General features: G+C 36.8%; 1 non-coding gene across 1 annotated transcript; it reads right to left on the reverse strand.

Annotated features, from left to right (window-relative positions):
* Nucleotides 1–11,292: 11,292 nt before the first annotated feature.
* TRNAR-UCU (transfer RNA arginine (anticodon UCU)) lies at nt 11,293–11,364 on the reverse strand. Its single transcript has one exon. It is a non-coding gene; the product is annotated as a tRNA-Arg (tRNA).
* Nucleotides 11,365–12,375: the final 1,011 nt, after the last annotated feature.

Consider the following 12,375-nt stretch of genomic DNA (forward strand, 5'->3'; position numbering starts at 1 on the left):
CCTTGTGGCTACGATGGAACCTGGATCAACGCGTCATTGGGTCAAGAGAAGTTCCGATTGAAGTTCAATATGAATCTTTGGGGACTTATCATGAGATTTATGCCCACTATCTAATAATGGGAAATAGAAAAAAAGAAATTCGTTCGATATACATTCGAACCACTCTTGGTCATATTTCTTTTTATAGAGAAATAGAGGAAGCCATACAAGGATTTAGTCAGGCCTATTCATACACTACCTAAACAAGAAAGTTAGATTCGGCGATGCCCCTCCCCTTTCGGGGGGCATTCCGATTTCCCTAGTATCATCATTATTTGCCACGCGAATCCAGATTGAGATTGAGGCAATTAAGTTAATTAAATTTTCGAATCACTGACTCAGGCCCATTGTCGAATCCTACTCAGCAATTGTCGAATCCTACTCAGCCGAAAAGGGGGTACTTATGTATGGCGGAACGGGCCAATCTGGTCTTTCATAATAAAGAGATAGACGGAACTGGTATGAAACGACTTATTAGCAGATTAATAGATCATTTTGGAATGGGATATACATCCCATATACTGGATCAACTAAAGACTCTGGGCTTCCATCAAGCCACTACTACATCGATTTCGTTAGGAATCGAGGATCTTTTAACAATACCCTCTAAGGGATGGTTAGTCCAAGACGCGGAACAACAGAGTTTTCTTTTGGAGAAACACTATTATTATGGGGCTGTACACGCGGTAGAAAAATTACGCCAATCTGTTGAGATATGGTATGCGACAAGTGAATATTTGAAACAAGAAATGAATTCAAATTTTCGGATAACGGATCCTTCTAATCCAGTCTATCTAATGTCTTTTTCAGGAGCCAGAGGAAATGCATCTCAAGTACACCAATTAGTAGGTATGAGAGGATTAATGTCGGACCCTCAAGGACAAATGATTGATTTACCTATTCAAAGCAATTTACGCGAGGGACTTTCTTTGACAGAATATATAATTTCCTGCTATGGAGCCCGCAAAGGGGTTGTAGATACTGCTGTGCGAACAGCAGATGCTGGATATCTTACACGTAGACTTGTTGAAGTAGTTCAACATATTATTGTGCGTAGAAGAGATTGTGGTACTATCCGAGGTATTTCTGTAAGTCCTCAAAATGGGATGACGGAAAAACTTTTTGTCCAAACACTAATTGGTCGTGTATTAGCAGACGATATATATATCGGTTCACGATGCATTGCCGCGCGAAATCAAGATATTGGAATTGGATTAGTCAATCGATTCATAACTGCCTTTCGAGCACAACCATTTCGAGCACAACCAATATATATTAGAACCCCCTTTACTTGCCGAAGCACTTCTTGGATCTGTCAATTATGCTATGGCCGGAGTCCTACTCATAGTGATCTGGTCGAATTGGGAGAAGCCGTAGGTATTATTGCAGGTCAATCAATTGGGGAGCCAGGGACTCAACTAACATTAAGAACTTTTCATACTGGCGGAGTATTCACAGGGGGTACTGCCGACCTTGTACGATCCCCTTCGAATGGAAAAATAAAATTCAATGAGAATTTGGTTCACCCCACACGTACCCGTCATGGGCAGCCTGCTTTTCTATGTTATATAGACTTGCATGTAACTATTCAGAGTCAAGATATTCTATATAGTGTGAATATTCCCTCAAAAAGCTTGATTCTAGTGCAAAATGATCAATATGTAAAATCCGAACAAGTAATTGCGGAGATTCGTGCCGGAACGTCCACTTTACATTTTAAAGAAAGGGTACAAAAGCATATTTATTCTGAATCAGACGGCGAAATGCACTGGAGTACTGATGTTTACCATGCGCCCGAATATCAATATGGTAATCTTCGCCGATTACCAAAAACAAGCCATTTATGGATATTGTCAGTAAGTATGTGCAGATCCAGTATAGCGTCTTTTTCACTCCACAAGGATCAAGATCAAATGAATACTTATGGTAAAAAAGATAGGGAAATTCTTGATTATTCAACGTCGGATCGAATCATGTCCAATGGCCATTGGAATTTTATCTATCCTTCTATTTTTCAAGATAATTCAGATTTGTTGGCGAAAAAGCGAAGAAATAGGTTCGTCATTCCATTACAATATCATCAAGAACAAGAGAAAGAACTAATATCCTGTTTTGGGATTTCGATTGAAATCCCCCTTATGGGTGTTTTACGTAGAAATACTATTTTTGCTTATTTTGACGATCCCCGATACAGAAAAGATAAAAAGGGTTCAGGAATTGTTAAATTTAGATATAGGACCCTAGAAGAAGAATATAGGACTCGAGCGGAAGACTCAGAAGAGGAATATGAGACCCTAGAAGACGAATACAGGACCCGAGAGGACGAATATGAATATGAAACCCTAGAAGAATCTAAATATGGAATCCTAGAAGACGAATACGAATATGAAACCCTAGAAGACGAATATGGGAGCCCAGAAAACGAATATGGGAACCCAGAGAACGAATATAGGACTTTAGAGAAAGACTCAGAAGAGGAATATGGGAGCCCAGAGAGCAAATATAGGACCCAAGAGGACGAATATGGAACTCTAGAGGAAGACTCAGAAGACGAATATGGCAGCCCCGGGGAAAGCGCAGAGGAAAAATATGGTACTTTAGAGGAAGACTCAGAAGAAGATTCAGAGGACGAATACGAGAGCCCAGAGGAAGATTCCATCTTAAAAAAAGAGGGTTTGATTGAGCATCGAGGAACAAAAGAATTTAGTCTAAAATACCAAAAAGAAGTAGATCGGTTTTTTTTCATTCTTCAAGAACTTCATATCTTGCCGAGATCTTCATCCCTAAAGATACTTGACAATAGTATTATTGGAGTGAATACACAACTCACAAAAAATACAAGAAGTCGACTAGGCGGACTGGTCCGAGTGAAGAGAAAAAAAAGCCATACGGAACTCAAAATATTTTCCGGAGATATTCATTTTCCTGAAGAGGCGGATAAGATATTAGGTGGCTGTTTGATACCGCCAGAAAGACAAAAAAAAGATTCTAAGGAATCAAAAAAAAGGAAAAATTGGGTCTATGTTCAACGGAAAAAAATTCTCAAGAGCAAGGAAAAGTATTTTGTTTCCGTTCGCCCTACAGTGGCATATGAAATGGACGAAGGAAGAAATTTAGCAACACTTTCTCCCGCAGGATCTCTTGCAAGAAGAAAATAATCTCCAAATTCGACTTGTCAATTTTATTTCTCATGAAAATAGCAAGTTAACTCAAAGAATTTATCACACAAATAGTCAATTTGTTAGAACTTGCTTAGTAGTGAATTGGGAACAAGAAGAAAAAGAAAAGGCTGGTGCTTCCCTTGTTGAGGTAAGAGCAAATGATCTTATTCGCGATTTCCTAAGAATTGAGTTAGTCAAGTCCACTATTTCGTATACACGAAAAAGGTATGGTAGGACAAGTGCAGGACCGATTCCCCATAATAGGTTAGATCGCGCCAATATCAATTCTTTTTATTCCAAGGCGAAGATTGAATCACTTAGCCAACATCCAGAAGCTATTGGCACTTTGTTGAATCGAAATAAAGAATACCACTCTTTGATGATTTTGTCGGCATCCAACTGTTCTCGAATTGGTTTATTCAAGAATTCAAAACATCCCAATGCGATAAAAGAATGGAATCCTAGAATTCCTATTCGAGAAATTTTTGGGCCCTTAGGCGCTATTGTAGCTAGTATATCGCATTTTTCTTCATCTTACTATTTACTAACGCATAATAAAATCCTGTTAAAAAAATATTTGTTCGTTGACAATTTAAAACAAACCTTCCAAGTACTTCAAGAACTTAAATACTCTTTAATAGATGAAAATAAAAGGATTTCTAATTTCGATAGTAACATAATGTTGGATCCATTCCTTTTGAATTGTCACTTTGTCCATCATGATTCTTGGGAAGAGACATTGGCAATAATTCACCTTGGACAATTTATTTGTGAAAATGTATGTCTATTTAAATCGCACATAAAAAAATCCGGTCAAATTTTCATTGTAAATATGAATTCCTTTGTTATAAGAGCAGCTAAACCTTATTTGGCCACTACAGGAGCAACTGTTAATGGTCATTATGGAGAAATCCTTTACAAGGGAGATAGGTTAGTTACGTTTATATATGAAAAATCGAGATCTAGTGACATAACGCAAGGTCTTCCAAAAGTGGAACAAATCTTTGAAGCGCGTTCAATTGATTCATTATCCCCGAATCTCGAAAGGAGAATTGAGGATTGGAATGAGCGTATACCAAGAATTCTTGGGGTCCCTTGGGGATTCTTGATTGGAGCTGAGCTAACCATAGCCCAAAGTCGTATCTCTTTGGTTAATAAAATCCAAAAGGTTTATCGATCCCAAGGGGTACAGATCCATAATAGACATATAGAGATTATTATACGCCAAGTAACATCAAAAGTGCGGGTTTCCGAAGATGGAATGTCTAATGTTTTTTCGCCTGGGGAATTAATCGGACTATTGCGAGCGGAACGAGCAGGACGAGCTTTGGATGAATCGATCTATTATCGGGCAATCTTATTGGGAATAACAAGGGCTTCCCTGAATACCCAAAGTTTCATATCTGAAGCAAGTTTTCAAGAAACTGCTCGAGTTTTAGCAAAAGCTGCCCTACGAGGTCGCATTGATTGGTTGAAAGGCTTGAAAGAAAACGTAGTTCTGGGGGGGATTATACCTGTTGGTACCGGATTCCAAAAATTTGTGCATCGTTCCCCACAAGACAAGAACCTTTATTTCGAAATAAAAAAAAAAAATCTATTCGCGTCGGAAATGAGAGATTTTTTGTTTCTCCATACAGAATTAGTTTCTTCAGATTCTGACGTAACAAACAATTTTTATGAGACATAAGAACCCCCATAAAAATATTTTTTACTTTACTAGACTTTTGAACTTAGAACACTAACAGGTCAAATTTTAGATTTTTAAGATTTTTATTTTAATAAGTAAAACAAGTCAGTTAATTCATTAAGGTGGTTATGTTTATACCATGTATCAATGGCCAACTCTTATCTTAGTACAAGGTTCTCTCGGAACAATTATTATTTATTTCAAGCTATTTCGGATCTTTCTTAATCTTCAAAAAGAACTAAATTCCGTAATGGAATGGTAGGATTAAAAAAAAGGAAGTGTGGAAAAAATGACAAGAAGATATTGGAACATTAATTTGAAAGAGATGATAGAAGCAGGAGTTCATTTTGGTCATGGTATTAAGAAATGGAATCCTAAAATGGCCCCTTACATTTCGGCAAAGCGTAAAGGTACTCATATTATAAATCTCGCTAGAACGGCTCGTTTTTTATCAGAAGCTTGTGATTTAGTTTTTGATGCAGCAAGTCAGGGAAAAAGTTTCTTAATTGTTGGTACCAAAAAAAGAGCAACAGATTTAGTAGCATCAGCTGCAATAAGGGCTCGTTGTCATTATGTTAATAAAAAGTGGTTCAGTGGTATGTTAACGAATTGGTCGATTACGAAAACTAGACTTTCTCAATTTAGAGACTTAAGAGCAGAAGAAAAAATGGGAAAATTCCACCATCTCCCAAAAAGAGATGTGGCAATCTTGAAGAGAAAATTATCTACTTTGCAAAGGTATCTCGGCGGGATCAAATATATGACGAGATTGCCAGACATTGTGATCGTCCTTGATCAGCAAAAAGAGTATATAGCTCTTCGGGAATGTGCCATTTTGGGGATTCCTACTATTTCTTTAGTCGATACAAATTGTGACCCGGATCTCGCGAATATATCGATTCCAGCCAACGATGACACTATGACTTCAATTCGATTGATTCTTAACAAATTAGTATTTTCAATTTGTGAGGGCCGTTCTCTCTATATAAGAAATCGTTGATTAAGAATATATAGTGAATTCTTGGGCAACTGCGTAAATTTATGGAATCACTTACTTTACTATATCTTTTTTTTTGCATAGAATTTTTTTTGCATAGAAAAAAGAAGGGGAATATTGATATATATTAGAGGGTATTGATATATATTATGATCTGATGTGCTTTCTTGGTATCCTAAATATAAGATTAATACTTCAAGTTGCTGAGTTGAGAAAGAGATGGTTGAATCAAAAGAATTCCTTTTTTGAAGTTCAATTTTTATCAGAGGACAATATGAATATTATACCTTGTTCCATTAAAACACTCAAGGGGTTATACGATATATCGGGTGTAGAAGTAGGCCAACACTTCTATTGGCAAATAGGAGGTTTCCAAATTCATGCCCAAGTACTCATCACTTCTTGGGTCGTAATTACTATCTTGCTAGGTTCAGTTGTCATAGCTGTTCGGAATCCACAAACCATCCCGACCGACGGTCAGAATTTTTTTGAATATGTCCTTGAGTTTATTCGAGACTTGAGCAAAACTCAGATTGGAGAAGAATATGGTCCCTGGGTTCCCTTTATTGGAACTATGTTCCTTTTTATTTTTGTTTCGAATTGGTCGGGTGCTCTTTTACCTTGGAAAATTATAGAGTTACCCCATGGGGAATTAGCAGCGCCCACGAATGATATAAATACTACTGTTGCTTTAGCTTTACTCACGTCAGCGGCATATTTTTATGCTGGTCTTAGCAAAAAAGGATTGAGCTATTTCGAGAAATATATTAAACCAACTCCAATCCTTTTACCAATTAACATCCTAGAAGATTTCACAAAACCATTATCGCTTAGCTTTCGACTTTTCGGGAATATATTGGCGGATGAATTAGTCGTTGTTGTTCTTGTTTCTTTAGTCCCCTTAGTAATCCCTATACCGGTCATGTTTCTTGGATTATTTACAAGCGGTATTCAAGCTCTTATTTTTGCAACATTAGCCGCAGCCTATATAGGTGAATCCATGGAGGGTCATCATTGAATTGACTCTTTTTGGAAATAGTATTTTTTTTTTTTGCAGCTTAGCTCAATTCATGCATGGTTCCAGATAATCTGCTTGGTTGCAAAAAAATAGTTAGAAATGCGTATGAATATATAGCCTAGAGTTGTAGGAGAGAGAATAGAATAGACTATATTATGGAATTTTCAAAGTATATATGCATTAAGGAGGGTGGAGTCAGGCTAGATCTATACTATAATATCCTTAATGTCTATAAGTGGAGTCCTCTTTTATGCAGGTTTCCACTTTAAGCAATGATTTTAGAATCCGATTCAATAGAAAATGAGAAAATATGCAAACAAAATAGAAGAAACAAATGTATATATATAGGATATTATATTATATATTCCTAGGTTAGATTCATTATCTAATCCGATATATGGATATGGAATTCCCTTCTATGTAGTTCGGACAATTCACATTATCATTTCAATTTGATTTCAATTTGTACTTTTTAGTTACTTTACTTCTCCCCAATAGAGCTTAGAAGTAAGAATTTATTGGTTGATTGTATCCTTAACCATTTCTTTTTTTTGACACGAGGAACTACTCACCATGAATCCACTAATTGCTGCTGCTTCTGTTATTGCTGCTGGATTGGCCGTAGGGCTTGCTTCTATTGGACCTGGAGTTGGTCAAGGTACTGCTGCAGGACAAGCTGTAGAAGGTATTGCGAGACAGCCAGAAGCAGAAGGTAAAATACGAGGTACTTTATTGCTTAGTCTAGCTTTTATGGAAGCTTTAACAATTTATGGACTAGTTGTGGCACTAGCGCTTTTATTTGCGAACCCTTTTGTTTAATCTTAAAAAAAAAATTCTTTCGATTTCGATTAGATACTTTTTTCTTTTTTTAGTAAATTGGTATTTGCTTCCACAATTCCAATTATATCAATACTTTATTTAATTTACTCCTATTTATTACTCCTGGAATTATCTATTTATCGGGACAGATAATACCCCATTCTAGGAAGGGCTGAGTTGAGTATTATTAATTTAGAAGATATGCTCACCTTCTTATTTCCCGTCCTTAGTTTAGGAAAGTGGAAAGTTTTTTCCTTTTATTTTAGGAATTTTGGGAACAGAACATTTCAACAAAGGAAGTCTTTCACCGGTCAAACAAGACGTAAGACTTAATCTAAAAGAAATTACTAGATTGAATCTATTTGCATTAAAAAAACCGATCAAAAAAGGGCGAGCGAAGTAAGTGATCGAAAAACTTTGTTCTTTGTTCGTCCTATCTATAAGAGGAGAGCATATGAAAAATGTAACCCATTCTTTCGTTTTTTTAGCTCACTGGCCATCCGCTGGCAGTTTCGGGCTTAATACCGATATTTTAGCAACAAATCTAATAAATCTAACTGTAGTGGTTGGTGTTTTGATTTTTTTTGGAAAGGGAGTGTGTGCGAGTTGTCTATTTCAAGAATAGATTGGATCTATCCGGCTGCACTTTATAATATTTTTTAGTATTTTTCGGATAAATAAGAAAAGGGTGCACGATCTCGACGAATTACTTCTGAATAAATTCAGAAATCATATGGAAGAACCATAGCATTTCGCGACTCATTGGTAAATCAACTTTGATTCTCTATAAACCAAGAATGTGAGACCATTAACACGGTTAAAGCTAAACTGCTTGAAGTCCAGGCAAAAAGAGGTACTCTTTCTACAACTATATTAGTATTAGTACCAATTTAAACGGGAAATAGCTAATGTAAAATTTATCTGATATAGAACACTCATATCGATAAAATGGTTTGAACTATTTACTAGAAAAAAAAGGGGGCACCCTGCCCTTTTTTAACCAATGCCGAATCGACGACCTATGTATAAAAAAGAGAAATTTTTTGGATTTGAAGAAAAAAAAAATAAAAAAGAATTCTATTAATTTTCATTTTCCATTTATTTAGTTAGTTTTTCTTAATGAAATTGAAATTATTAACTAGAGGGCAAATAAAAATAAAGAAACAACTTTGCTGACCATGATATATTTTTATCTAGGCGGAAGAGTCCTCTTAATATTTATCTAGTCTTATATAGGTTTCGGTATATTGAAATATAAACATAAAAAAGAAGATAGAGGATAGGCTCATTACTTAAAAAAAAGATATGGAAATAGCTATAGAAAAAAAAAAAGGAGCGTGAGAGCCAAATGAATCGAAAGATTCATGTTTGGTTCGGGAAGAGATCATAAAAGTTGTAAACTTACAAAATAATCTACTTTCATTAAAAGATTTATTAGATAATCGAAAACAGAGGATCTTGAGTACTATTCGAAATTCAGAAGAATTGCGTAGAGGGACCATTGAGCAACTCGAAAAAGCTCGGATTCGATTACAGAAAGTCGAACTAGAAGCGGATGAGTATCGAATGAATGGATACTCTGAGATAGAACGAGAAAAAGCAAATTTGATTAATGCTACTTCTATTAGTTTGGAACAATTGGAAAAGTCTAAAAACGAAACCCTTTATTTTGAAAAACAAAGGGCAATGAATCAGGTCCGACAGCGGGTTTTCCAACAGGCCGTACAAGGAGCTCTAGGAACTCTGAATAGTTGTTTGAATACCGAGTTACATTTCCGTACGATTCGTGCTAATATTGGCATTCTCGGGTCCCTGGAATGGAAGAAATAATTAAATTAATTAGGCCTTGAACTTCTACTTTCGTTTAGAATTTAGGCATTATTTTTCCCCTTGCTTCCGAAAAAAGAGTCAAGAAACACTAATGGCAACCCTTCGAGTCGACGAAATTCATAAAATTCTCCGCGAACGTATTGAACAATATAATAGGAAAGTAGGGATTGAGAATATAGGTCGCGTAGTTCAAGTGGGGGATGGGATTGCTCGTATTATAGGTCTTGGTGAAATAATGTCAGGTGAATTAGTCGAATTTGCAGAAGGTACTAGGGGTATTGCTCTGAATTTGGAATCCAAAAATGTTGGGATTGTATTAATGGGCGATGGGTTGATGATACAAGAGGGAAGTTTTGTAAAAGCAACAGGAAGAATTGCTCAGATACCCGTGAGTGAGGCTTACTTGGGTCGTGTTGTAAATGCTCTGGCTAAACCTATTGATGGGAAAGGCGAAATTATAGCTTCCGAATCTCGCTTAATTGAATCTCCTGCTCCAAGTATAATTTCCAGGCGTTCCGTATACGAACCTCTTCAAACAGGGCTTATTGCTATCGATTCGATGATCCCTATAGGGCGCGGTCAGCGAGAGTTAATTATTGGGGACAGACAGACTGGCAAAACAGCAGTAGCCACAGATACAATTCTCAATCAAAAAGGGCAAGGTGTAATATGTGTTTATGTAGCTATCGGTCAAAGAGCATCCTCCGTAGCTCAAGTAGTAACTACTTTCCATGAGGAGGGGGCCATGGAATACACTATTGTAGTAGCTGAAATGGCGGATTCACCTGCTACATTACAATACCTCGCTCCTTATACGGGAGCAGCCCTGGCTGAGTATTTTATGTACCGCGAACGGCATACTTTAATAATTTATGATGATCTCTCCAAACAGGCACAAGCTTATCGCCAAATGTCCCTTCTATTAAGAAGACCTCCCGGACGTGAGGCTTATCCAGGGGATGTTTTTTATTTGCATTCACGCCTTTTAGAAAGAGCCGCTAAATTAAATTCTCTTTTAGGCGAAGGAAGTATGACCGCTTTACCAATAGTTGAGACTCAATCTGGAGACGTTTCCGCCTATATTCCTACTAATGTAATCTCCATTACAGATGGACAAATATTCTTATCTGCGGATCTATTCAATGCCGGAATTCGACCCGCTATTAATGTGGGTATTTCTGTTTCCAGAGTAGGATCCGCGGCTCAAATTAAAGCCATGAAACAAGTAGCTGGCAAATCAAAATTGGAACTAGCGCAATTCGCAGAGTTACAAGCCTTTGCACAATTCGCCTCTGCTCTCGATAAAACAAGTCAGAATCAATTGGCAAGGGGTCGACGATTAAGGGAATTGCTTAAACAATCCCAGGCAAATCCTCTCCCAGTGGAAGAGCAGATAGCTACTATTTATACCGGAACAAGAGGATATCTTGATTCGTTAGAAATTGAACAGGTAAATAAATTTCTGGATGAGTTACGTAAACATCTAAAAGATACTAAACCTCAATTCCAAGAAATTATATCTTCTAGCAAGACATTCACCGAGCAAGCGGAAATCCTTTTGAAGGAAGCTATTCAGGAACAGCTGGAACGGTTTTCTCTTCAGTAACAAATAAATTTTGCATGTCTACTCTTGTTAGTAGAATAGGAATCGTTGAGAAAGCTTTTTCATTTGAATCATGCAAAAAAGTTTTCTTTGTTTTTAGTTTAGTATAGTTATTTAAAGAATAGATAGAAATAAGATTGCGTCCAATAGGATTTGAACCTATACCAAAGGTTTAGAAGACCTCTGTCCTATCCATTAGACAATGGACGCTTTTCTTTCATATTTTATTCTTTCTTTTATTTTTTTGCTTCTTCCGAGAAAAAACTGTTAGACCAAAACTCTTTTAGGAAATCAAAAAATCCAGATACAAATGCATGATGTATATATTATATCATGCATATATCATAAAGAAGGAGTATGGAGGCGGTAGTGGGAATCGAACCCGCAACCCCAAGGTTATGAGCCTTATGAGCTACCAAACTGCTCTATACTCTTAAACTAAAGAGGGGTAACTAGTGGATAAAAGAGGGTTGGATACGCCCCTCTACCAATATCTATACAAATAGAATAGTCCATTTATACAGAATGGTAAAGAGGGCTCCTCTATGATTATCAATTCCAGAAATCCATACAAATACGAAAGGGTATTTTATCCTTACCAACTGGATCTTGTTGCACCCGGTAACAAACATTCATAAACCATTTCTCGAAGTACGTGTCCGGATAGCCCAAAATGTCGATAGTTAGCTCTAGGTCTTCCGGTCAAAAAACAACGTCGATGAAGGCGTGTAGGTGCACTATTACGCGGTAGGGATTGCAATTTTTCTCGCATTTTCGTTTTTTCACTCAAACTCAAGGGAGAAACTTTGCTTCTTATCTTTTTTTTTAAAGATTGACGAATCAAATGATATTTCTGTTCTAATTTCTGCCGCTTCTTCTCCCTCTGAATCAAACTTTTTTTTGCCATAATGTGTCGTTGCTATTATTACCAAGTATACGGTTCTAATCCTAGATGGAAAAATAAATAGAAAAAGAAATCTAAAAAGGCAGATCCTCCCTCTCTATCAAGAGTAATGAACTAGGTGCTGATACAGTACAAAAAAACAAACTAAATTAACCAAACTTGCCTGATGTTGAGGCAATCAAGAAAGCTGCATAAGTGAATATATAACCCACGGAAAAGTGAGCTAATCCAACCAATCTTGCTTGCACAATGGAAAGAGCCACGGGCTTATCTCTCCAGCGAATTAAATTAGCTAAAGGTGTGCGTTCATGAGCCCA

Source organism: Triticum urartu, unplaced genomic scaffold (assembly GCF_056163025.1).
Source record: "Triticum urartu cultivar PI428250 unplaced genomic scaffold, HENAU_Tu73 scaffold532, whole genome shotgun sequence".
Taxonomy (NCBI): domain Eukaryota; kingdom Viridiplantae; phylum Streptophyta; class Magnoliopsida; order Poales; family Poaceae; genus Triticum; species Triticum urartu.